The sequence below is a fragment of the Bos javanicus genome, chromosome 27, assembly GCF_032452875.1.
Source record: "Bos javanicus breed banteng chromosome 27, ARS-OSU_banteng_1.0, whole genome shotgun sequence".
NCBI lineage: Eukaryota > Metazoa > Chordata > Mammalia > Artiodactyla > Bovidae > Bos > Bos javanicus.
The window spans coordinates 25,347,705-25,373,242 of NC_083894.1; the positions used below are offsets into that span (position 1 = coordinate 25,347,705).

Here is a 25,538-nt window from a genome sequence, read left to right on the forward strand (position 1 = left end):
AGACTGGTTAACCCATCAGATCTCAGAAACAATGGAGGAAAAACCGCTCCCTGGCAGCAAGCCTAGGTGACAGAAAGCCTGGGCTGCCTGCAGACATCTGTGTGGGAGGAGCCAGTCTGGAGACGAGGAGGCATCTTTCAGATGTGTTTGTCCTTTCAGGCAAGCCCACTAGTACTTGGCCTTTCTGCTGTGTGACATGAAACTTTCAGAATTTCCATCAAATCGGTCAGTAGGAGGAAGGAAAACTTCTTTTAAAGAATCAAGACCCTTTAGCAGTTCTGCTCTTCCACTTCAAAGGCTCCTGACCTTTGAGCCCTAACCTTGGGGCCTGGGTCTAATGAGATGAGGCAACACATTTGTTCTGCCTGCTCATCAGATCTGGCAGCACTGAGATCCCCTAGGAAGTTCTGCTGGGTTCTGCTGCGAGGCGGAGTAGGGAAGGAATGCTTGGTTGGCAGTGGCCTTACTGGGATGGGACCAAGGATCTTCTTCGCTGCAGAGGAAGAGCTTCCACTGTCCCTTTCCAGTCCCCAGACTGGACTGGAATCTCTGTTCACCTCCCATGGCCACTCTTGCAACAACAGTGGTTGAGAAAGTGAGAGATCTTCCTGGTTAGTGAACTTATCGGAGAAGGCAATGGCACCCCACTCCAGTACTCTTGCCTGGAAAATCCCATGGACGGAGGAGTCTGGTAGGCTGCATGCCATGGGGTCACACAGAGTCAGACACGACTGAAGTGACTTAGCAGCAGCAGCAGCAGTGAACTTATGGATGTGCTGGGAGGTGTGCACAGGGACAGAAGCGCCTGTGCCGGGGCCCCTTTCAGAACTTCCCCTCCATGTCTCTTCATCTTGTTGTTCCTTCATGTCCTTTATAAGAAAATGGTAATTGGCAGGACAGTGCTTTCCTGGATTTTGTGAGTTGCTCCAGCAAATGAACAAAGCTAAAGGGGTATGGGAAGCTCTGAATTTGTAGGCAAGTCAGAGGCAAGAGAGGGTAGCCTGAGGACCCCAGCTGAGACTGGCAGCTAAAGCAAGGGCAGTCTTTTGGGGAACCTCATCTTTCAACTTGTGAGATCTGATGCTCGTTCCAGGCAGTTAGTGTCAGAATTGAGTCGAATTGGAGGACACAGTTGGTGTTGAAGAATCAATGTCAGAACTCAGTGCTGTATCCAGCTCTTGGGGTGCTCCATTTGAAAATCAATGGCAGAAGAAATAGCCTCTGATGGATCAGACAAGAAGGAACATGGCAGTGTGGACCAAGCCCAGAGGATCTGGCCATGGGGTTTCTAGTACCGTTTCTGCTCTGCTCTAGATGAATACCTCAATCTTTCTAGGGTCCTCACCTACAAAGTGAGGCAACTTAGATCCACATCACAATCAACTGAGACACTTGAAAAATGCACACTCTCCCAGCCCTGCCCTTCAGAATTAGCATCTGAGAAGTGGGAGTAAGCCCAGGATTCAGAGTTTGTTCAAAGCTCCCCTCACCCCCCACCCAGGTAATTCTGTTGCAATGAATGGGTAGTTGACCCAGTCAGGGTTTCTCAAGCTCCCTGATGATGAGTACAGCCTGAGCCTCACTGTAAATCCACAAAATCAGACTTTTTACTGGTGGGATCTGGCAATCAGTATTTTAAAGAGTGTTCTACGTGGACTGTAGCATCACAGGAGTTTGTGAAGTAAGACCTAGAGAAGTCACTCTAAAAGTGTGACGCTGGGACCAGCAACACCTACATCATCCAGGAATTTGTTAGAAATGCAAAGTGCCAGAGTTCGTCCCAAACCTCCTGTATCAGAAACTCCAGGGGTGGAGTCAGGGATCTGAGATTGAACAAGCCCTCCAGAGGCTTCCAACACATGCCCAGTTGGAAAACAACTGACCTAGAGAGCTGCTAAGGGTTCAGCTGTCGTTCAGCCACTCAGTCGTGTCCAACTCTGCGACCCCACGGACTGCAGCTTGCCAGCCTTCCCTGTCCTACACTGTCTCCTGGAGCTTGCGCAAACTCATTTCCATTGAATTCATGATGCCATACAACCATCTAATCCTCTGTCACCCCCTTCTCCTGCCCTCAATCTTTCCCAGCATCAGAGTCTTGAGGGTCCAGACAACACTGATAATTTCAGTTTAGACTTTTATCTTGCATGGGCAATTTTATTCCATCTCTGCTGTGGACCCAATAAAAAATAAACCCCTATGGTCAATCCTGAGATCTTACTCTCCACTGAGACTGACTGGGTAACTTGTATCACTGTCCTCAAGCTAAAAGTCAGGATGGAACCTTTCTACTATTAATTGCAAAAGAACCAGCTTTTCAGGAAAAAAAAAAAAAATCCACTCTCTTCGTGGGACCTCTACATTGTAGAAGCTGCTTGGGCACTATATTATCCCCTTGACAGGTAAAAATATTTTCAGACTTATCTGATCTGAAACTGACAGACTCTTTAAAACTCATTGGCTCATGTTATTGGAAGAACATGGAACAGAGTTCTAGCCTAATCCCATTTTATCGGTTAAGAAAAATGGGGGGTGCCCAGAGCTAGTTCATAACTTGTAACAGAAATGGTAACACAGTTTGTAAAAATGCTGGACTCAGACCTTCAGACTCATTTCACTGACTGGCATTGGTTAGGCTTGGAAGGAACAAGTGCTTGGTCTTCTCCAGCAGTCTCCAACCTTTTTGGCACCAGGAACCAGTTTCATGGAAGACAATTTTTCCACAGACTGGGGGTGGAGGGGGGGAATGGTTTGGGGATGATTCAAACACATTACAATTATTGTGCACTTTATTTCTATTATTATAAATAAAGCTCTGATCATCAGGCATTAGATCCTGGAGGTGGGGACCCCTGTCTCTGCAAGCCCAGTGTAGCTGCCAGGGTCATCCATACCCATTCAGGGAGTTCAGGGTCTCCAGGAATGGTGCGGACTTCGGTTCCTGTTGGCACAGAGAAGGCAAGTAAGGGGAACATGGAGACATGTGTTTCTAGACAGTTACATGCTACATTAATAATAGTTCTTGCTACAGAGGTTCCCCCACGTACCAGGTAGATCTTGTCCTCAAAACAATTCCATAAGGGGGCACAATTACCCCAGTTTTACCCATGAGGAAATGATATACAGAGAGACCAAGTACATGAGCAAGTCCAAATAGTGGACAAGGAGTGGAGGCAGGATTAACACCCTCAACTCTGAATCCTGAGCCCTTCCCAAGAAGCCCTACTGCTTCCTGGTGAATTGCTTTTGAACTAGCAGTGTGATTTCTTTCCGTCTCTGAATCTGTGACTCCTAACCCTCACTGCAGGTTAAAATCGTGGGAATCTTTAAAAAGTACTAATAGCTGCTGCCCTCCCACCCACTTCCATTAAATCAGAACCTCTGGAAGTGGAACCAGAATTATAACCCCAGATAATGATAATTGCTGATGGGCTGCAAACCACTTCTCTAAATGTTTCATTTGTTTCAAAATAATTTAGATTACCAGGAATAGACACTGTTCTTTAAACAAGGGGTAGAAATTTAATTAATTAAATTACTCAAACCTATGATTGAATTATACTTAGAAGTTAGATAAAGGGAATGGGGAAAGGAGGAGAGCTGGGTTCTGAAATAGTTTATTTATTTGTGTGCAAACTGTTGCTCATCTTGGGGACCCCCACCCGTACCCCCACACCCCAAGATTCCCTGGAACACAGTGTTATCCTAGTGTTTGAAAATGTAAACATGTTTAAAAGTAATTAAAGCAAATTGGAAGTTAATTATTCTCAACATTATTTTACCGGAGAGAAAGTTATCTTTAAATTTAACAAGTCTTCTATTTAAAGCATTTTGGGTCATGTTCCTAGGTTAAACGTAGAAGACAGTAATCTCATGGTAACTCCTTGAGTCTTATCCAAAAGTAGTCTTAATTAAGAGCACATTCATCATGGTTAAAAATAAATCTTGAACAAAAGTTTTTCTTTAAGGCAATCTATACCTCCCACTCTTTAATTAAGGCTTCCTGTAGGATCCATGCCCTTAGAAATTATAATCCTTTTGATTTTTTAAAAGTTTATATCCAACAAGACTGGGAGTAATCAGCCTTCTCTTTTTAAGTATGTGAATACTCAGGCAATCACTAACCCCAGAGAGCCTCCACCTGCAGCCACCCCTCACCTCCTTCTTCATATGGACAACACATTGAACCTGATGGAAAAACCCAACCACTAACTGCAGTCTCAGAAAACTGCCATCTATCTGCCTTTAAACTCTTTTAAAACTGAACCCAAAACTGGTTTATGGACTACATGCATATGCTAAGTCACTTCAGTTGTGTCTAACTCTTTGGAACCCTATGGACCATAGCCCGTCAGGCTCCTCTGTCCATGGGGTTCTCTAATTCTGGAGTAAGTTGTCATGCCCTCCTCCATGGGATTTTCGACCCAGGGATCGAACCCGCATCTCTTATGTCTCCTGCATTGGCAGACTGGTTCTTTACCACTAGCGTCACCTGGGAAGCCCCTTAGAGACTACATATTTACATTTTTTTCTGCCTGAAATTTTTCATACTTACACATTTATTTGGTCTTGAGACTTCAGTATTAGAGTTTCTTATGACTGGAGTAAATTTTTTTTTTTCTATAAAGACCTTCTCTACAAGTTTCTGAAACATGCTTTCACCTCTCCAGGTCAGAGGAAAACGTTCAAAATTCTGCAATTTACAGAGAAGGGTGCTGGAAAAAAATATTTGCGATAGACTTGGATTTCTTAGCCTGGAGGAAACTGGCTTCAGAGTAACTCATTAGAGTCTAAATGTATACAGAGATGACTCTGCGGAAGGGGGTAACCAGCTATTTTACACATTCACTGAGAAAAGAGCAAAGGAAGCCTAGTTAAATTGCCAGAGGAGGGATTTAGAGGGATCGATAAGGAGGGCCTTTGCTTCAGAAACAGATGAAAGAGCAAGGGCTCTTTCTTTTTTAAGCCTTAAAGAAAAAGCAACGTACTCCCTTGCATTGAGTGGTGTTAGTTATTCTTGAAGGGAGGAGAATTCATTGAGACCTTTCCATGGAACAGTGACAGAAATCCAACAACTAGCTCCTTTTCTAAAAGACAAAATCATTGGTTCATGTAAATAGAAGTCCAAGGGTTGGACTCCAGCCCTTGCTGGATTTAGGGGTTTGAACAGTAAGATGGGCACTCTGGCTCTTTTCATCTCCCACTCTGCTTGGCTTTATGCCCTGAAAGATTTCCTTCTTGTGACAGCAAGATGGCTGCAGGCAGCTTTGAGCTTATTCTGCCCTTAAAGCTCCTTTTCCAATATCTGCTTCAGTAAAGGATTCTGATTAGCCTTGATGCTGCCCCTGGAGCACTCACTGGTTCCAGAATAATTGAGTCTGTCAGGCTGGGTTACATGCCTGTCTTCAGAGCAGAGGCAATGAGACCCCTCTGAGAATCGGCAGAACCCACAGGTCATATGGAGTGCAGGAAAGAGAGTTCCAAAAACAAAGAGGCAGGACAGATGGAGAAATAACATGGTTACTGCAGAGATCATCCGGGAAGCATTCTTGTCTCCTGTAATCACCAGAGTACAACTATGAACCGAGATTTTAACAAACTATCCTGATGTCCCAAACCCAAAGCTAAAAAAAATTTTTTTTTTTTGCGGGGGCCTATAGTTTAAGCTTGTGGTATCTTTCACTATTTTTGTGTTCTACTTTTGGATTTTTTAAGTGGGAGGGGTCAGCTAGAGGCAAAATAATAAGTTGCCTCTTATAATAAATAAATAATAATAATAAAATGATAAACAAGTTAGAAGAGGAAGCCATGTAACTGTCCTTAATCTTTGGATCACTACTAACCAATCAGAACTTGATCTGGTTTGAGTTCATGGGCCATGACCTTCCACTGTCACCATGTCACAGGGGCCAGATAATTGCCCACCAATGGGATGCTGGCCTTCTTTCTCAGAGTCTAGACTGCAAACTTCCCCTGGCTCCAGAGCACAGGGAGTCCAAGGCTTCCCACTTCTGAAGCTCTAAGGAAATTGATTGTGACCTTGCTCCCAGGGCCCACAGAAGACAATCACAATCGCTGACAGTACATTGCCAACGTTTGGGTTGTTTGGTCTTTATTTAAACCCTGTGCATTACTCAGGGTCCTGGGAGGAAACAGAATTCATCGCAAATGGTTTGAAAGAAGAGATTTTATGAACAGCTATCTATAGATAGATGGGCAGGATTAAGAAAACAAACCAGGGACCAAAGATATCCAGAGACTGGCAATATTGAAAGCCATTATCATCCCTAAGGCAGAGAGACAAGGAGGAAATGGAGGTACCAGAGCCAATGAGAGCTGAAGACGGAGAAGGGGCCACACGGTGGGAGTCATGGAAGGGGTGAACAATTTGCTGCCTTTCTGATACCTTGGTACTGTCTCCTTGGACCATATCCACCTGCAGCCAATCAGCAAAGGGCCCCAAGGATTGAGTCCGTAGGGGTCACTGTCCCAGGGCAGAGAAAGAATCAACTGGAAAAACTGGGTCTGGCTTCCCAACAAGGGATGTGGCATCTCAGAAAACTCAAGCTTGGTCAAGTCTATCTTCTAAAATTCTAGAGAAAGTGTAACTCTAATCCCATGATGCACTGAGTCTCTCAGTGGCCCTAAGGAACTTTTGTTCTCAAAGCTCTGAGAATTGTTTCTTCCAAATTTTATCCCAGGCAGGCATACAGTGACATCCATAATAGGATACTGCAACCATTATACCTGGGCTTCCCTGAGAATTAATGCTCAGGAACCGATTCAAATTAATTATCTGGCTACACGATGGCAGGATTAACCTTTAAAGTGGATGCAACGACCATGATTTACATAATCTATTTAATCATTTTCAATAGAGTTAATATTTAGAATGCAAGTGGGGAGAAGTAAATTACATCTTACGGCTTTTTGCGAATACCAGGCTCATCTCACAAAAGAATAAAATTAACATTATCAAAGGTATAGAACATATCAGGTGCCCAGAGCAATAAATTAGATTACAGGGATAATTAACAACCCTTCCAGAATCTTCTTGTAATATGAATTCATCCAGAAAGTAAATAAACAGTGACACACACAAGGAGCAGATTTTATTCATCACTTTCCTCTTGGATCCAAACAGAGATAGTCCAATCTGATAGGACCTTAGGAGATATTTGACAGGTGTGTGCAATAAATAGTGACGCCATTTGTTTAGGATCTGTGGGGGATATATCTAGAATAGAAGGAGCAGGCTGAAATGAAGCAAATAAAATTTAATTTGAATCTGGCTACCTTTTTATCTGATCATTTTCTTCATTTAAGTTCCATTCTGGGCAAGAACATGTGTGTTTTATTCTGCTTTCTAAAGAAACAAAGGCCATGAGACTTCCGTGGCCGTCCAGAGGTTAAGACACTGTGCTTCCAATGCAGAGGGCTTGGTTTGATCCCTGATTGGGGAACTAAGATCCCACATGCTCCATGGTGCAGCCAGTAATAATAATAAACAGTGAAGAAACAAAGGCTAAGAACTAAGCAACTGGGATGGTCTGTCCTCTGTTGCTAAGACAGCTAGTGCCTCAGAGCCATTCTTTGAGGAATCCGGAGAGTTCTTGGCGAGAGTGTTTACAGAGAGATGCTTTATTCAAAGCAAATCTCCTACAGAGCAAGTCAAATACTCTATGATATCCCTTATATGTGAAATCTTAAAAAAAATACAACAAACTAGTGAATATAACAAAAAGAGTTAGAATATAACAAAGAGAGGTAGAATCAAGTGTACAGTAGAAGACACAGGGCCCTGGGAGTCCAAAGAACCAGGTCCCAGCCCTGCCCGTTCCTAACTAGAGGGTTCCAAGCAAACTCACACTACTCCTCCGGTGTCCAGGAGCCTCATCTGAAGTAAAAGAACCATATGGCATACTAGTTAGCATACATATAGACTTAGTTCAGCCTGTGTTTTGAATTTAAGACCTAATGTCTGCATGACTCTGAACAGGACATTTAAATTTTCAGCCTCGGTTTTCTTATCTGTAAAATGGAGAGATTAGTAGAACCTACCTCACAGGATTGAGATGACTAAATAAATGTATAAAGCACTTAGCACACAGAGCCTGGCACATAGTAAGGGTCTGATAAAAATTGTTTCTTACCTCTTAAAAAAACATTTTTCTGTTCATTTATGGTTGCACTGGGTTTTTGCCGTGGGACTCAGGCTTCTCATTTCAGTGGCTTCTCTTGTTGCGGAACACAAGCTCTTCTCTTGTCGTGATGCGCAAGCTTTAGCAGCTGTGGCTCCTGGCTCAGTAGTTGTGGCATCTGGCCTTAGCTGCTCTACAGCATGTGGGATCTTAGTTCCTGGACCAGGGATTGAACCCATGTCCCCTGCATTGGCAGGCAGACTTTTAACCACTAGACCACCAGGGTCTTGGTTCTTATTACACATAACATAGCTCTAAAATCTCTCCAGCTATATTGTTCTGTAATTGCAGTTTTATAGCATAAAGAGAAAAACCCATAATTGAACAATATTACAAATGATGAGTCTGGAAGCTCCATTGATTCATGACAACATACTAAACCATCATCTAAAGTAGAAGAAAGAAGTTGGGAATAGTTGTCCTCAGTGTAAATTTGCTGGGGAAAAAAAAAATGAGGTAAATACTGACAAGTAATGGAAGGACATCATCATTGAAATAGTTGAAATGTCATCTTATCCTTTTCTCTAAAATTGTTTGAGAGTTCAGTACAGAGTTAATAAGAAACTGAAACTCCATGAAAGGTGGTTTTGTCTTCTTTTTCTTTGAAATTGTCCTGGATATGTAGAGATTACCATTTAGGGTTATAGTCAGTGCTCCAGGGCCCTTGGATAACTGTCCTGCCAAGGTGATGGATCTAGCTGTTTTGTGGCTCATCTGTAGCTTCATACAAAAAGTTTTTTCAAAATAGAAAGATAGTCCAATCTCTCCTAGTGAAGCTGGCTGAACATCTCTTCTCAGAAAATGTTCCTATTAGCTTTTCTCCAACTCAGCCTCCAGCATTTTAGGAAAAGCCTTCAAAGATAGTCTAATCCATAAACTACACAGACACACTCTTTATCAAACTTGGACTTTTTACTTCTTGAGTGTTAATGGGAAGAGAGGAGTTAAATAGCTTTGGAGCATGAGAAATCACAAGGGAGATCCTGAAGCTCTCTGGTTACTGGGATAGTTATAGAAATAAGAACAAGAGTCCAGTCACTGAGTGTTTTCTAAATGCCATGTGCCATGCTAAGAAGCACTTCACACACTGGTATTATGTGATTCTCACAACAGCTCTATGAAGTAAGTAGTAATGTCCCCCGTTTACAGATGAAGACATGGAAGCTTAGAAAATTTCAGTAACTTGTTCAAGGTTACATTGTTAGTAAATATCAGAGAGAGGATCTGAATCACTTTCAACTCAGTTCCAAAGCACATGATTCGAACAGTTACTTCTTAAGGTCCATCTGTTGGCTGATCACTCACCTTGACAGTCTTCCCCAAACTACTGTGGGGTCTCCTCTTCTTAAGGAATAAGGCATCTTATTGCACGAGGTTTCAGGAGACTCTTCCCCAGAGTGGGTACTTCTGTTACCCTATAACTGGCCTGTTTTATGCCCAGCATTGTGCTAAGCTGGAAAACTCTTTGAACTTTCAGACTAATTATTTTCTAAAGAAAATGTACTGGAGCAGAATTAATCAACAGAGGAAGTTTTAAAAAATTAAAAGTCCATCCTTAAGTAAGAGACTCCTTTAAAAGTAAGCTCGAGGGCAAAAAAAAAAAAAAATCATCTAACCCCAAATCTGTTTGTATGTCTGCAAAAGGGGAATGGAAGAGAAATGTTGCCCATTTATCCCACAAAATGCCAACAGAGAAGATGAGCAAGATCAAGGCAAGAGAAAACTATAGCTATTTATTCCCCCAAAGAAGAGCGTTTGAAGAGACTCATCGGCTTGACATTAGCAGTCCTCCCAAACATTTATACATGAATTCTAGAAGACAAGAAAAGGACAAATCAAATGGGCACTCAGCATTTGAAACTATTGCATTGACCAGTTCTGTAGTAAGTCATCGACTGTAGATACAGGGTCACTCGTCTCCCCTGCACCTGGCTTCCTCGTCTTCCACCTCTAAGTATGAAATACAGCCTGGGTCAAGGCTATGGTTTTTCCAGTGGTCATGTGTGGATGTGAGAGTTGGACTATAAAGAAAGCTGAGCACTGAAGAATTGATGCTTTTGAACTGTGCTGTTGGAGAAGACTCTTGAGAGTCCCTTGGCCTACAAGGAGATCCAACCAGTCCATCCTAAAGGAGATCAGTCCTGGGTGTTCATTGGTAGGACTGATGTTGAACCTGAAACTCCAACACTTTGGCCACCTGATGCGAAGAGCTGACTCATTGGAAAAGACCCTAATGCTGAGAAAGATTGAGGACAGGAGGAGAAGGGGATGACAAAGGATGAGATGGTTAGATGGCATCGCCAACTCAATGGACATGGGTTTGGGTGGACTCTGGGAGTTGGTGATGGACAGGGAGGCCTGGCATGCTGCAGTTCATGGGGTCACAAAGATTCAGACACGATTGAGTGACTGAACTGATCAACTACATCAAGGAAACTGCATTACAAGTGGGCTCATTACAAGTTAATGAGCAGGAACCAAAATGGAAAAAGCCTACTTCTCAATCAATATAGTCAGTCTCTAAAGAGAGAACGCAGTCTCTTCCTGTAAATGGCTAGGAAGCGTGAGGACTGATTTCTCTTTCTCTTTTCAAGGGTGAGTTCTCCTGTGGTCATTCACAGAACAGAGCGTAAGATCAAATTGGAGGAAAGATCTTTTTGTTTCTCTATGTTGGTAATAAATGTTTCTTTCAGATCAGGGAGTTGGAGGGAGGAAAATGAGTTTGCCAATTAAGCATGAGGGAGGAATAAATTTCATCTCATGCAACTTTAAAATGGGCTACCCAGTGCTGCAGAGTTATGTCTCTGCCAGTTTCTTTAGGAAGATTCCTGACCTTAAGATAAGCCCTGTCGGAGCCAAGAAAGTGTTCCTTTCCTGTATAGAAAGTGACTTATTCACATGGATCTGGAATACACCAGTTCCCAGGCTAAAAGTTCTGTCCTCCACAGCACTGTGTGAGGCAATCGAGTTTGGCTCTCTGATCTTGAACTCTGAAAATGTGCAGACTTGAATTCAAGCCCTCAATTTCTTCTCAGCTTCAAGATCTTCTATGATTCAGGGAGAGAGAATAGAGGTGTCAAGAAACTACTGTTTACATGATAAATTACAGATCTTTGGGAACCATTGTCAAGGTTTGAGGAAAGGGAAGAGGCTTCGCACACCAATCCTCTAAGGGCTTTATTATATATTTGAGAGAAAAATTCACCAAGTTTTTCTGACATGTTATTTCTTCTTTTGTAAAATGGAATTAACCTCTTCTGCAGAACAGTCTACTAGAAGAGGAGTTTCTAGTGCACACAGATAGTGTCCCCCAAAAGTAGGCTGTCAAATTTTTGAGCAGTGCCTGCCACAGAGAAAATGCAGAAAAATGCCATTATTGAATGAATGAGTAAATGAAGGAAGGAGTACATCAATGGATTGACAGTAAAAATAAAAGAAAATTTATGAAGTCCTCTACACTAGTTGTAAGCACTCTTCTCCAAAGGAAATAAACTATTGGCACTTCTGTTGGCATAGTTCAGCCTATAAAGCATCTCAACTTTTGATTCGGAGCTCTTTGAATTATCGGTTTTTTAAATTCTGTTTCATCTTTGGCAAACCAATGCTAATACAAACATGGCTTTTCCTCTAAAGACTGTGCAACTCATCAAACAGCATTCACCTAAGCTCTGTCTCATCTCCTGACTGGTCTCCAGGTAGCCAAAGGTGTTTTCGTTTGTGACAGCTCAGTGGGAGGTTTTATGAAGCCGCTGCCTCCCCTGAGCTGCACTTGTAGAAAGCAATTCCCCTCCAAATATTAGTGGGAAGTGGTGCACTTAGTGGAAAATATTAATGAAATTTGAGGGTCCGGTCTCAGGTTCGGTTTCCCCAGAAGGCAAGTCACCAGAATCTAACTGACTTCTCACATATGAGACATGCCATCTGCGTTCACCCTCCTTGTCACTTTCCCCAGGAGATGTTAGCGCCCAGCCCGTTCTGACAATGGGCCAAGCCTGCTCTGTGGGTAAGCCCAGGTCTTGTTGTTTTTCAATTGCTAAATCGTGTCTGACTCTTTAACACCCCATGGGCTGCAGCATGCCAGGTTTCCCTTTCTTTCACTATCTCCCAGAGTTTGGTCAATTTCATGTCCATTGAGTTGGTGATGCTATACAACCATCTCATCCTCTGCTGCCCCTTTCTCCTTTTGTCTTCAGTCTTTCCCAGCATCAGGGTCTTTTCCAATGAGTCGGCTCTTGGCATCAGGTGGCCAAAATATTGGAGCTTCAGTGTCAGTCCTTCCAATGAATATTCAGGACTGATTTCCTTTAGGATTGACTGATTTGATCAGCTCGTGGTCCAAGGATCTCTCAGGAGTCTTCTCCAGCACCACAATTCAAAAGCATTAATTCTTTAGTGCTCAGCTTTCTTTATGGTCCAATTCTCACATCTGTACATAACTACTAGAAAAACTATAGCTTTGACTATATGGATCTTTGTTAGAAAAGTGATGTCTCTGCTTTTTAATATGCTGTCTAGGTTTGTCATAGCTATCCTTCCAAAGAACAAGTGTCTTTTAATTTCATGGCTGCAGTCACCATCTGCAGTGATTTTGGAGCCCAAGAAAATAGAATCTGTCACTGCTTCCACATTTTCCCCTTCTACTTGCCATGAAGTTCTGGGACCAGACGCCACAGACACAAATACATAAAAGCTACCCAGTAATCCAAGCCAGCCCATTTAAGGGTCACCTGAATGAGCTAGAGTTGCCAAGACTCACAGGGCCATAGGAGCAGAGTCTTCAGGAAGATTCTGTGGAGAAGGTGGGCCTTGAATCAAGCAGAGGCTGTGTCTGTAACTGACCCTGCACTGAGCCAGCAGGACTCTTCACAGGTCCTGGGGAAAGTCAGCAGGCTACTAGGACTTTGGGTTTTCCTTTCTTGACAACATTTTTATCCCTCATATGGTCCTTGGAAGAATCCAATTAAATAATGGATGTGGAAGTTATTTGAAAATTCTAAACTATTATCATTGTTATTTTGGAAAAATATGGCCTGAAAACCTGACCAGACACAAATCAGGAAGGACACTGAAGTCTGGCTAAGAGCTGGTTAAACTTGAACTTCATAAGCCTGAAAAGGCAACGAACAGCCCTTGGGCTCTTCCCCACCTGCAGCTGCTCCTTCCCTCCCCTACTGGGTACCACCCACCACAGCTCAGACCTCTCTCATTCACCTAGTGGGAAAAGAAAGCTAATCTCTAAGCGTATTGATAAAGCGTGAACTCACCCCATTTCAGCTCCATCCTCTCCAGCTTTGCGTAGAAACTAAAAATGAGCAAATCAATTAACACGGGCTATTTTAGAATTCGGCAAACTCTGAACATCGGAAGCAGCACTGCCTAGCAAGAAGAAAAGATGTAGGGATCGCCTGAGCTCTCATTTAGAATGTCCCGCTGGTTAGCTGCTTAACATTGACCTAACTTACTTTCCTTATCTGGACCCCAGTTTCTTCCTCCGTGAGATGGGGGAGGGTGCTTCACATTCCCTAAGTACTTGTCAAATCCTCTTCGTGATGTTTCTGAACCTGAGTGAAGAAGGGGAAGCTCCAGGGCAGGTGCTGGGGGCTCCAGGGAAAGCAGATAAACCACATGGAGGATACCCTGCCAACCACACACGCTGTCTAGAGCCAGGCGGGCATGATCTGTTCTACCAACAGACACTGAGGATGGGCCAAGGAGGTCTTTGGATGAGCGACACAGAGCTTCTGCCATCACAGAGCTCACAAATCTGGGGACAAAATCAGACAAATAAACAGACCGATGCTCTGAAGCATGGGGAGTGTCCAGATGCAGCAGTGCTGGGAACTACGGGGCCAGGGGGGTGACCACTGCACCTGACAGATGTTTTCCAGCGTTTCTGTCCGGTGTGCCCTGCGGCGCTTTCTCAGCCTGTTTCCTGAATGGCTTCACCAAGAAGACCTGGACACATTCCATTTTCTGTTTTTAGGAACATTACAATGAAGGTAAGTATATCAAATATGCCCAGTGACAACGTTTGGATCCTCCCTGCCCTCCACGGTGAATCGTTAATTATCTAAGGCCCTTTCCCTGCACCGGGATCCCAGGATTCCCCATCTCAGTTTACACCAGCTGTTTCTGCGTGGTATGTACTGAACTCACTTCCAGAACCCTGCCCTTCCTTTCCCCTCCTCCATACCTGCCACTTGGCTGTGTTATACCTTTCACCAGGTGTCCAAATTTTGTTGGGAAAATTCCCTGAGTCCTAGGGCAGATACCAGGATACAGACTCAAGCAGTGATGGAGAGACAAATTATTAACCACCTGCTTGGATTTAATCAGGAAATCTCATGCCCAAAGCCAATTGAGAGTCTGCTGCTGCTGCTGCTAAGTCGCTTCAGTCGTGTCCGACTCTGTGAGACCCCATAGACGGCAGCCCACCAGGCTTCCCCGTCCCTGGGATTCTCCAGGCAAGAGCACTGGAGTGGGTTGCCATTTCCTTCTCCAATGCATGAAAGTGAAAAGTGAAAGTGAAGTCGCTCAGTCGTGTCCGACTCTGTATGACCCCATGGACTGCAGCCTACCAGACTCCTCCGTCCATGGGATTTTCCAGGCAAAAGTACTGGAGTGGGATGCCATTGCCTTCTCCAATTGAGAGTCTATGGAATGGTAATTACTGGTGTTTAGCCACCATCTACAAGTTTTCTAAGGTTACTATTCACTAGAAAAATTCATATTTTATTTCTTTTTTGCTAAAATGACCTCTCTAAAACTCTTGAGCATTTGGTATCCAAGAATCTTGTGATCACATACACAATCTCCATCCTTTCCCTTCCCCGTTTCAGACAGCCGTCCCCTCCCTTCTTCATCTCTGCCCTTCTGGACTGAAGACCCCAGTATTTCCCTTCTGCCCAGGCCTCTGACCCCTTGATCACCTCATTGCCCATCCCTGGGCATTCTCCTATTCCATTAGGGTTTTCTTTCTTTTTTTAAATTTTTTAAATTATCATTATATATTTTTTTACTTTACAATACTGTGATAACACATTTACAGGAAACTTGGAAAAATACAGAACAAAGTTACATACAGTTCCACTACATATTACAATTATTTTTAAGTAGATAAATTAAGATTTGTAGTTAAGAGTTTCAATATCAAGCTCTCAAAAATTAATAAAATGAATATTCAGAGAAGTAAAAGGATTCAGAGAAGACCTGAAAAGCATTGTGAACCAATTCAACATAATTAAGATTTGTACAATTTTCACACAACAGTAGGATACAAACTCAATTTTCCTGAAGGCTTTCTTAAAGCAGAGATGAGAACACGCATAGCATCAAGTAAAAGCAAGTATTTGCTATTTGTTTTCAAAACTCTTCCTGGAGCCCCCAGCCTCATGCTGGCCTTTGTGGCCACATAAACCCATATCAGCCCATGAGCCAAAAGATAACATCTTGGCTTCCTCTCCCCCTCTATTCTCAGGGACAGACTCTTTCTCCAAGGCTCTCTGAAAATGACCCCTCACCAGACAATAGCAATTTCTTCTTGCTGCATGGCTGCTTTCTGCCATGGGTAAGAATCAGTAAAAAGCAAAAACCATTTGCAGCTGGGAGAATTCTAATCCTGGGGTAAGCGTGTTTATATCCCACATACATGCAGGGCACGGATTCTGACAAACAGATGACACAGGCACAGTTGTGGAAACAGAGCTGTTCAGAATCTGCCAGCTTCCTCCTGGCGCGGGGGGAGAAGCTCTCCATCACTGCCAATCCTCGGAGTATACCCCTCCAGCACCGCCCCGGCGTCAACCTCCTTTCAAACAGTGCGAGCTTAAATCCGTGTGAAATGAATGAGCTGGACCGTATTCATCAAAACAGCTTCAGCAGCGATGGGAGCCATTCCCTTTCTTATGTTTGGATTCAGGACTTTTCTAGGTTTTGACAACTGAAAATTCTAACCTGGGATTTACTCCTGTTCACTCAGACACATGTGTGTGTGTGCACACACTCGTGTGTATGTATGTGTGTGTCTGCCTCCTCTTCCCTTCTCTCGTATCTCTTTCCATATTTCTATTTGCTTCTCCTTTTGTGTATTTGAGTATCTCTTTTCTTTACTTCCTCCATCACTTCTCCTCCCCCTTTTTCTCCTCCTCCTCCTCCCCTTCTTCTTCCTTGTCTTCCTCTACTTCCTCTTCCTCTCCTTTTTCTCTCTCCCTTCCTTCCTTTTCTCCTGCTTCTCTCATTATCTCCCCTTTCCTTCTGCTCACTCCCTTCGTCCTCTCATTTTCTTCACCCACCTCTTTCTCTTCTCCTTGCTCTGTCTGTATGTGCTTCTCTACCCACAGTTCTACTAATTTCCCCAATGCCTTAAAGGCCACAAACAAGAGTTCAGCCCCACTCTCCATCACCCTCTTTGTGATGGAGGTGTCACCTACTCAGGCCCTCTCGCTATGTTCTGGGGTCTAAAGATTTTCTTTCATATGTACTTGATAAGCACCAACAAAAACAACAACAAAAAATAAAGTAGAAAAAAGCCATAAAGATCAGATTATAATGAGCTTAACACTTCTGCACTCCCTAAAACTTGTTGATTGATACCATGGATTCTGTCAGGCTGACCTTTCCCAGCTGCAGCGTGCCATGATCTTTTTTATGCCAGTGCAGAGCTCTGAAGTGCTTTCTAAAATATGAAAGAGAAAATGAAGAGCATTTGAGGGATTGTGGAAGGGCATTATATTACACTTCGATTTTCAGAAAATTGGTAATTTGTCTATGGTATAATTTATATGCTGACTTATAATCGACCAGAACATTTGATGGACCTAAACTCTTCATCCCTAATTGTGCCACATGGCAGACATGTACCATGGAAACAGCTGTACAAGTTCTTCATGTAACACATTGGAAGATAATATAGAATGTGTGTAAATGTCTCAGAGTATCCTGGAGTAGGATCCAGACGTGTGTGTAAATGTCAGCAGACCTCAAATCTCGTTTGTTGCTGTCCTTGGTGCTCTGAGGGCAATCGCAGCTGCTCTGACAGACCCTGTGGTGGGTCCATCCCTACTGACACACGTCTCTTGATGCTTTTGCTCTGAGAAGGTCACCCACTCCTATTGGGTTCATCTCCCAGGCCTCTCAGGCTCAGTGCTGTCAGGTCTCAGCCTCCAAGCTGCAGATGTTTGTCATCTCAGCTTCCCTGAGAGTAGCTGATGCCCAAACTCCATCCTGCATGCATTTGGAATGAAAACATATTTTGTACTTGTCCCCGCGATCATGAATTATAGAATCATAAATCGGAAAGGAACCTCAGAGTTGTCTATTCCAATCTCTCATTTGACTAATGAGTAGGGTGACTGGTTTGTCTGGACAGTTTCAATTTATGCCTCCTGTCCCGACACAGTTATTAACAGCTCCCTCTTTTACTCTCAAATGTATCCTGATGTGGACAATAAATTATATGGTCTCCCCATAGCCGAGGCCAGAATACACACCCAGGTATCCAGAGTTTTTATTTTTTTTAATTAGTAATGCGCTGTCTCTTTTACTTTAGAGATATCCCTTTAGAGCAATGCTTCTTAACCAAAATCACCTGGATAGATGTTCCAAAACACAAATGCTTTGACCCTAATCAACTCTCAGGGTGGGGGTTGAACACAAGTCTTATGACGGAATCCCCAAGGCAATCCAGATGAACATCTCTGATTCAGAGCCACTGCTTAGAGAAAAGAGGGGGTTAAGAAAGTTTGTGCCACCTCCAAAACTGTGTGGCAAGATGTACTATTTCAGCGCTAATAAATCTGACCAACAATTCACCAAACTCTAAGGTTTCATCATGGATCCCTCCATTTTGGTTTTGTATATACTATGCGACTTTGAAATTAGGCTAAACAAGAAGCTAAAAAGTCCAAAGGAGCCTGCTCTCCTGCAACTCTAGGAGACATACAGGAAGACTTCTTTGATCCATAGAGGTTTCCTTTCAGCTTGACTTCCTCCTTCATACTGACCACACCATGCAGTCAGAGGTCAAAGAGCTAGATAAGGACAGATTGTCTTCACACTGTAACAGATGACGATTACAGCCTAAGGGTGGCTTTGAGATGGGCTAAAAAGTGATGTCAACCACTAGCAACATGGAGCCGATAACCAAAGAGATTTAGTAAAAGGCAGGAGTGCTTCTCACATTTTGGCCAGGAAGAAAAGAAATGGGCAGAAATGACTCCATGCCAGGAAGGAGAAGTGAACCACAGCTGGAAGCCTAAGAGAAGGAAGAGTAGTGATTAATCAGTGTTTGAAAGCCATCTGCTTTCCTTGGCTGCGGAGTTCAGGCCAGCAGCACTGGCTACAGATGCTTGAAAGTGGGCTGGGTGCCGGACAAGGGATAGTATTTACCTGTTAATTCACTGAAGATTCATCTTCCACAAGCCTGGAGCTGTGTGAAAGTGCATGCTTATTTAGGGCAACACAAGTAGGTCCCAGCCACCCACACACACATACCAAAGGAGTCACCCCAACATGGTGATTGTTGGTGATCATGGTCTTGCCTTTTCATTATAGTCCTAACCACCAGGACAACATACCACCCCAAAAAGGAACAACATGAAAAGATGTTCAGCATCACTAATTGTTAGAGAAATGAAAATCAAAACTAAATGAGCTAAGACCTCACATGGCTCAGAATGGCCATCATTTAAAAATCTACAAATAACAAATGCTGCAGAGGGTGTGGAGAAGAGGGAACCCTCCTACATCATTGGTGGGAATGTAAACTGCTACAACGACCATGGAAAACAATATGGAGGTTCATCAGAAAAACTGAAAATAGTGTTGACAATGATCCAGCAATCCCACTCCTGGGCATATACCTGGACAAAACTATAATTTGAAAAGATAACATGCACTTGAATATTCATAGCAGCACTATTTACAATAGCCAAGACATAGAAACAACCTAAATGCCCAATGACAGATGAATGAATAAAGAAAATGTGGTGTATTGTGGAATACTACTGAGCCATAAAAAAGGAAATCATGCCTTTTGCTGCTACATGGATAGACCTATGGATTGTCATACTAAGTGAATTAAGTCAGAAAGAAAAAGACATATAGCATATGATAGCACTTATATGTAGAATCTAAAATATTAACACAAATGAACTTATCTATGAAACAGAAACAGACACATGGGTATAGAGAACAGACTTGTGGTTCCCAAGGGGGAGGGAGGGTGGGAGAGGGATGGATTGGGAGTCTGGGACTAGCAGATGCAATCTATTATACATAGAAAGGATAAACAACTAGGTCCTATTGTACAGCACAGGGAACTATATTCAATACCCTATGATAAACCATAATGGAAAAGGATATGAAAAAGAATATATATATGTAACATTGAATCACTTTGCTATACAGCAGAAATTAACACAACAGAGCAAATCAACTATATGTCAATAAAATAAATTTAAAAATAAAAGGAGCAAAGGAAACTTGTTGGGAAGACACTACTTTTGGAGAACATGCTTAGTAAGATCACTGAATTGGGAAACCTGGGTTCCAGCCCCCTCGGCCACTCAAGAGCCCGGTGGCCCTGGCCGAGTCATTCAGTATCACAGTTCTTCTCTTTCCTCATCCATAAAATAGGGACACTTCGCATGGTGCCTTTTAAGCTGTTCAGTGCTGTGCAATGATGGCTCCCCTCCAACTCTGGCAACTATACTTCCACATCCTCCCAGCATGTTGTATGAGAGAAAGATAGTGCAACTTGCTGGATGAGGAAGAAAAGCGGTCCATTACGACAATGACCTAGAAAATCTTAACAGTCAGAATTACCGGGAAAAATTATGGAGAACTGGGACACTGCCCTTTCCACTGTCAAATGAGGCAGACATAATGAGGGCTGAGAGAACTGAGAAAGGAAGGCATTAGAGCCCAGACTTAATTTGACAATTTAAGTGACTCCTCTCCCCTTCCTTTGCCTTCCCCACTTTTACAAATAGCACCGGGTGACACAGGCTTTTAGCTTCACCTGCCTCAGACTTGTTCTGCTACACTTCCGGGGTGGAAGGGGTAATTATCTTCCCTCACCCCTGCTTTTTTGCATTACATAGAATGATTAGAGACTAAACTTCTCATCTCTGGAAGCCCTTCACATTAAAGGGTGAGATGTCCTGAGATGCCCCCACTGACTCATGCATGTGTATGCAGCCTGCCAGCATAGATGTCTTTGTGGGCAGGCAGGGTAGGAAGAGGGCTTCCCTGGTGGCTCAGTGTTAAAGAATCCACCTGCCAATGCAGGAGATGTCGGTTCAATCCCTGGGTGAGGTAGATCCCCTGGAGAAGGAAATGGTAACCCACTTCAGTACTCTTGCTGGGAAAATCTCATCGACTGAGGAGCCTAATGGGCTGTAGTCCACAGGATCGCAAAAGAATCATATGCAACTTAGCAACCAAACAACAAAGGTAAGAAGGTGCCGATAGACACAAGACTCAGAAATATCTGGGGTTTTCTTCAAGAAACAGGCTAGTGCTGTCCTGAAAACAGGGGTGCACGTGTGGTTTCACTCTGGATTAAAGACGTTCTTGAATTTGTTCAGTATTGAGATACTTTCTCCATTCCCATAGCTAATGCTGGCGTAGCTACCTTATAGCAAATGTCTAATGTTGCCTGCAGCCATACTTCGGGGCAGAATTTGGCAGGAATCATTAGAGGTGCTTTAACCATCTCATTGCCAAAACAAGGAGAGGACCCTGCCAAGAACACCCACATATTAGCTTATTTGCATATGGGCACAAGGTGTTAGCCTTCTATTGCTTCCCAAATTTATCCTTGAAATCTTCCTAAAGGGCATTCCTAAGCATGCAATATGGAAAGACCTGCAATATGGTCCTTAGAGCTGGAGGACCACCAGCAATTCTGCACCTGCTACAGTACACGGCCTGCATCTTTTTACAGAAGGAATGCCTTGCAATTTGTAGGGGGAAGGAAATCCCTTTCATTATGCCATAGAACCCAAAGAGCCACATGTGTAGGACTGCCAGTTGTTTTCAGGAAAGGTGAAAATATACATATCCTCACCCCATCTGTGCAAAGATCTTCATTGTTTTAGAAATTCTCTAGAACGCAAATCTAAGCCCACAGTTCTGAACAGTATACTCATCTACACTCATCAAGGAGACAAAGAGGAAAATAAGGTAAAACAAATGCAGTTCCTCAGGGACTGAAAACAACAAATACTACAGACCTACAAGGTCATTGAATTACATCAAGTGAGTGTTCTTTCTGCCGCTTTCATGCTGTTTCATGCAAGTATGGCTTACAAATTCATTTTTACATGACAGAATTACATTCTGTAATTCCAAACTACAGAAACATTTATAAGGCAGAGAGTGGTCTTGGCTCTAAAAAGGGAGGGAGCAATAATGGTGTTTTAGATAAAAAATTATGTTTTCATTAGTGATTCATCCACTTAAGCAATCAATATTTTAGGAGACTTCTAGGTTCTGGGATGTAGAGATGATTCAAGCCACACAAAATGATACAGTCTCTGCTCTCTGCTCTCTGGCTTGCAGAAGAAAAAGGTGAAGAGGGACATGGAAAGGCATGGAACGACGGAGAGACAGGTGAAGGCAGACGGAAAATCAGAGAGTGGATAAACATCTTTTAGCACCAAGCGTAGACCTGGGAGAGAAATGTAAGCCACTAACTGCTGTGGGATACTGGCCAACTCATTCAGTCTTTTTAGGCTTATGTTTTCTCATCTGTTAAAAGCTATGTTTTTTAATGGATTGGAAGAATTATATGATTAAATTAATTCTTTGAACTTCTAGACACAAGAAAGCTTGATATGCACATAAGGAGAGTTTATTCACTTAACAAATATGAACATCTGTCAAGACTGTGCCATATATATTGCATACAATTATAAGAAAAATTTATACCATCTCTGGGTCTTACGGGGCTCACAATATCATGAAAATCCTCAAACATGGGCTAGGATCACGGATGAGATTTTTGTAAGAAAACGTCAAATGCATAATAGAACGTAGTAATGCAATGTTCAGGTTCAGAGGAGACCCGGAGTCTGACTTGTATCCTAATTCCAGCTCCACCATTGAACAGCCTTAGACTTTGGGGCATTTACTTCTCAAAGCCTTCATTTTCTTATCTGTAAGACTGAAGCATCACTGACTCAAAGGACATGAATTTGAGCAAAATTTGGGAGATAATGGAGGAAGGACAGAGGAGCCTGGCATATTGCAGTCCATCAGGTTGCAAAGAGTAGGACACGACTTAGCACTTGAACAAGAAGCTTGGAGCTAACAATGCTGATTTAGTACTGTTCGAGAACTGAATGAGATAATGCATGGTGAGGGCTTCCCACAGTCACTTAAACACAGTAAGCATTCTATAAACTACAGCTCTTGTAATCATCTTTGAAAATCCTCCCAATTCTGAAATTTCTTGACTTGGTCTATTTTAATCTCAAAGGTCTAAGTAGAAGAGACAGTGGCACACAGCCCTCTGAGCTTCTGAGGAAGGCATACTGGGAGCATGTGTCTGGTGTTGAAGATAATGATTTTTCACTTCATTAAAACCCTGTACAGGAACTAGGAGATACATAAATGCTTAAAATTCACATTTCTACATGTTGGTAGCTTATTTCCTTCTTAGTTGATTAGAATAAGCGTTCAGTTCTGTTCAGTGGCTCAGTCGTGTCTGACTCTTTGCGACCCCAAGGACTGCAGCACGCCAGGTCTCCCTGTTCATCGCCAATTCCTGGGGTTTACTCAAACTCATGTTCATTGAGTCAGAGATGCCATCCAACCATCTCATCCTCTGTCATTCCCTTCTTCTCCTGCCTTCAATCTTTCCCAGCATCAGGATCTTTTCCAATGAGTCAGTTCTTCGCATCAGGTGGCCAAAGAATTGGAGTTTCAGCTTCAGCATCAGTCCTTCCAATGAATATTCAGGACTGATTTCCTTTAGGACGGACTGGTTGGATCTCTTTGCAGTCCAAGGGACTCTCAAGAGTCTTCTCTAACACCACAGTTCAAAAGCATCAATTCTTCGGCACTCAGCTTTCTTTATAGTCCAACTCTCAAATCCATACATGACTACTGGAAAAACCATAGCTTTGACTAGACAGACCTTTGTTGGCAAAGTAACATCTCTGCTTTTTACTATGCTATCTAGGTTGGTCATAACTCTTCTTCCAAGGAGTAAGCATCTTTTAATTTCATGGTTGCAGTCCCCATCTGCAGTGATTTTGGAGCCCCCAAATAAAGTCTCTCACTGTTTCCATTGTTTCCCCATCTATTTGTCATGAAGTCATGGAACCAGATGCCATGATCTTCGTTTTCTGAATGTTGAGCTTTAAGCCAACTTTTTCACTCTCCTCTTTCACTTTCATCAAGAGGCCCTTTAGTTCTTCGCTTTCTGCCATAAGGGTGGTGTCATCTGCATATCTGAGGTTATTGATATTTCTCTCAGCAATCTTGATTCCAGCTTGTGCTTCATCCAGCCCAGCATTCCTCATGATGTACTCTGCTGCTACTGCTAAGTCACTTCAGTCATGTCGGACTCTGTGCGACCCCATAGACGGCAGCCTACCAGGCTCCCCCATCCCTGGGATTCTCCAGGCAAGAACACTGGAGTAGGTTGCCATTTCCTTCTCCAATGCATGAAAGTGAAAAGTGAAAGTGAAGTCGCTCAGTTGTATCCTGCATATAAGTTAAATAAGCAGGGTGAGAGTATACAGCCTTGACATATTCCTTTTCCGATTTGAAACCAATCTATTGTTCCATGTCCTGTTCTAACTGTTGCTTCCTGACCTGCACAGAGATTTCTCAAGAGGCAGGTCAGGTGAGTGAGTATGAATCAACAAATAATGAGACTTGTCATAATTGCTTTATGTGTACTTGGATCCCATCATTTGTTACTCTATGAACTCTAACAATCCATCATTTAATTGGCTTATCCTTCAAAAAGAACAGGTTTCTTTTCTAATATAGTATTTTGCTTAAAAAGGTTTGGATGATTCATTGTAACTAATTATGTATTTTAGCTGAAATAAGAATGTTTTCAAATAACCTAGAAAATACACAGGCAGGATATATCAAAGAAAAATAGTTTGGGGTGTGAGTTCACCTAAAACAATAAATCCTAAACTTCTATTACAAATGTATACTATTTTCCTTTAAATTAGGAAATTAAACTATTTTTCCCCATGGATTTACTCAAAAAGATTTTCTTAAGCATAATCTTCTCAGACTAAAAGGATTTTTTTTAAGATTAACTTTTAAGGTGCTCTTGAGATTTGCATAAATCTCCTTTAATAATAAATTCCTGTTCAGCTATTCTGGTTCCCTCTATATTTGGAACCATTCCCCTCTTTAATACCTTTTGTCTTTTCAGTCATTTTTACAGAGGGTTAGGTAATAAAACCACAAAGAACTTTTCCCACTGAAATTTCCCTGAAACATTTGCCTTTCTCAGAACGGATTGTTTTATGAGCATATTTTATCCACTTGCATAAAACAGTAAGACAAATTTTCCTTCAAAAAGAAAATAGGTTGCATGCATCTTTAACTTTAGCATTTCAATTAGAATAAGCAATAACATGCTTTCAAAATACTAGACAGGTAGCCCATGTGCTGGTTATTTCATTTTGATCATATAATTGTGCCTAATATATGGAACGGGAAGTAGTGGAGGACAGAGGAGCCTGGCGGGCTACAGTCCACAGGGTCGCAAAGAGTCAGGCACAACTGAGCACGTGGCACGACCCTTTCTTCATGCCATACAACCCATGCCTACCCAAAGGATCACTAACCCAGCTCGATCTACACTTCACACACCAAATTTTGAATTTTCATAAGTTTTGTAGAGCCAACCTTCATCTCACCTCTAAAATCTTTCCGGCATCGGTGTTTTCCAATGAGTCGGCTCTTCATGTCAGGTGGCCAAAGTATTGGAGTGAATAGGAAAATACTACCTGTATTTCCAAGTCCTTTACTGTTCTGTCACTACAGCGACAACAATGGTAACAGGTAACATATTGGCCCCCTGCCCTCAGGTTGCTCAAAATCAGATGAGTGCACAAACTTCTGTGGGTGAATGGGATAAGTAATATCCCATTACAACTATGTCTAGATATTTATTTTTTGCCCCTCAAAGGCATTTCTGAAAAAACAGCAGTTGCAGAGGTGCCTAGCCATTTCGCTGAGAAAAAAATCAAGCGTATGGGCCCCTAATAGCCAGATGTGTTTCTAGACTTTTCTTTTCCATTGGCCACAGGAGTTCAAGCTGCCCATTATGCTTTCCAGCTAAAGTGACTCTCCAACTTT

At 42.6% G+C, this 25,538-nt stretch overlaps 1 long non-coding RNA gene across 1 annotated transcript in view; it reads right to left on the reverse strand.

The window, feature by feature from the left end:
* Positions 1-2,759: 2,759 nt before the first annotated feature.
* LOC133239949 (uncharacterized) overlaps positions 2,760-25,538 on the reverse strand; it is a 117,289-nt gene continuing 94,510 nt past the window's right edge. Inside the window, exon 5 of the long non-coding RNA XR_009734048.1 lies at positions 2,760-2,938. This is a non-coding gene — a long non-coding RNA (uncharacterized LOC133239949). The remainder of the gene's footprint in view (positions 2,939-25,538) is intronic.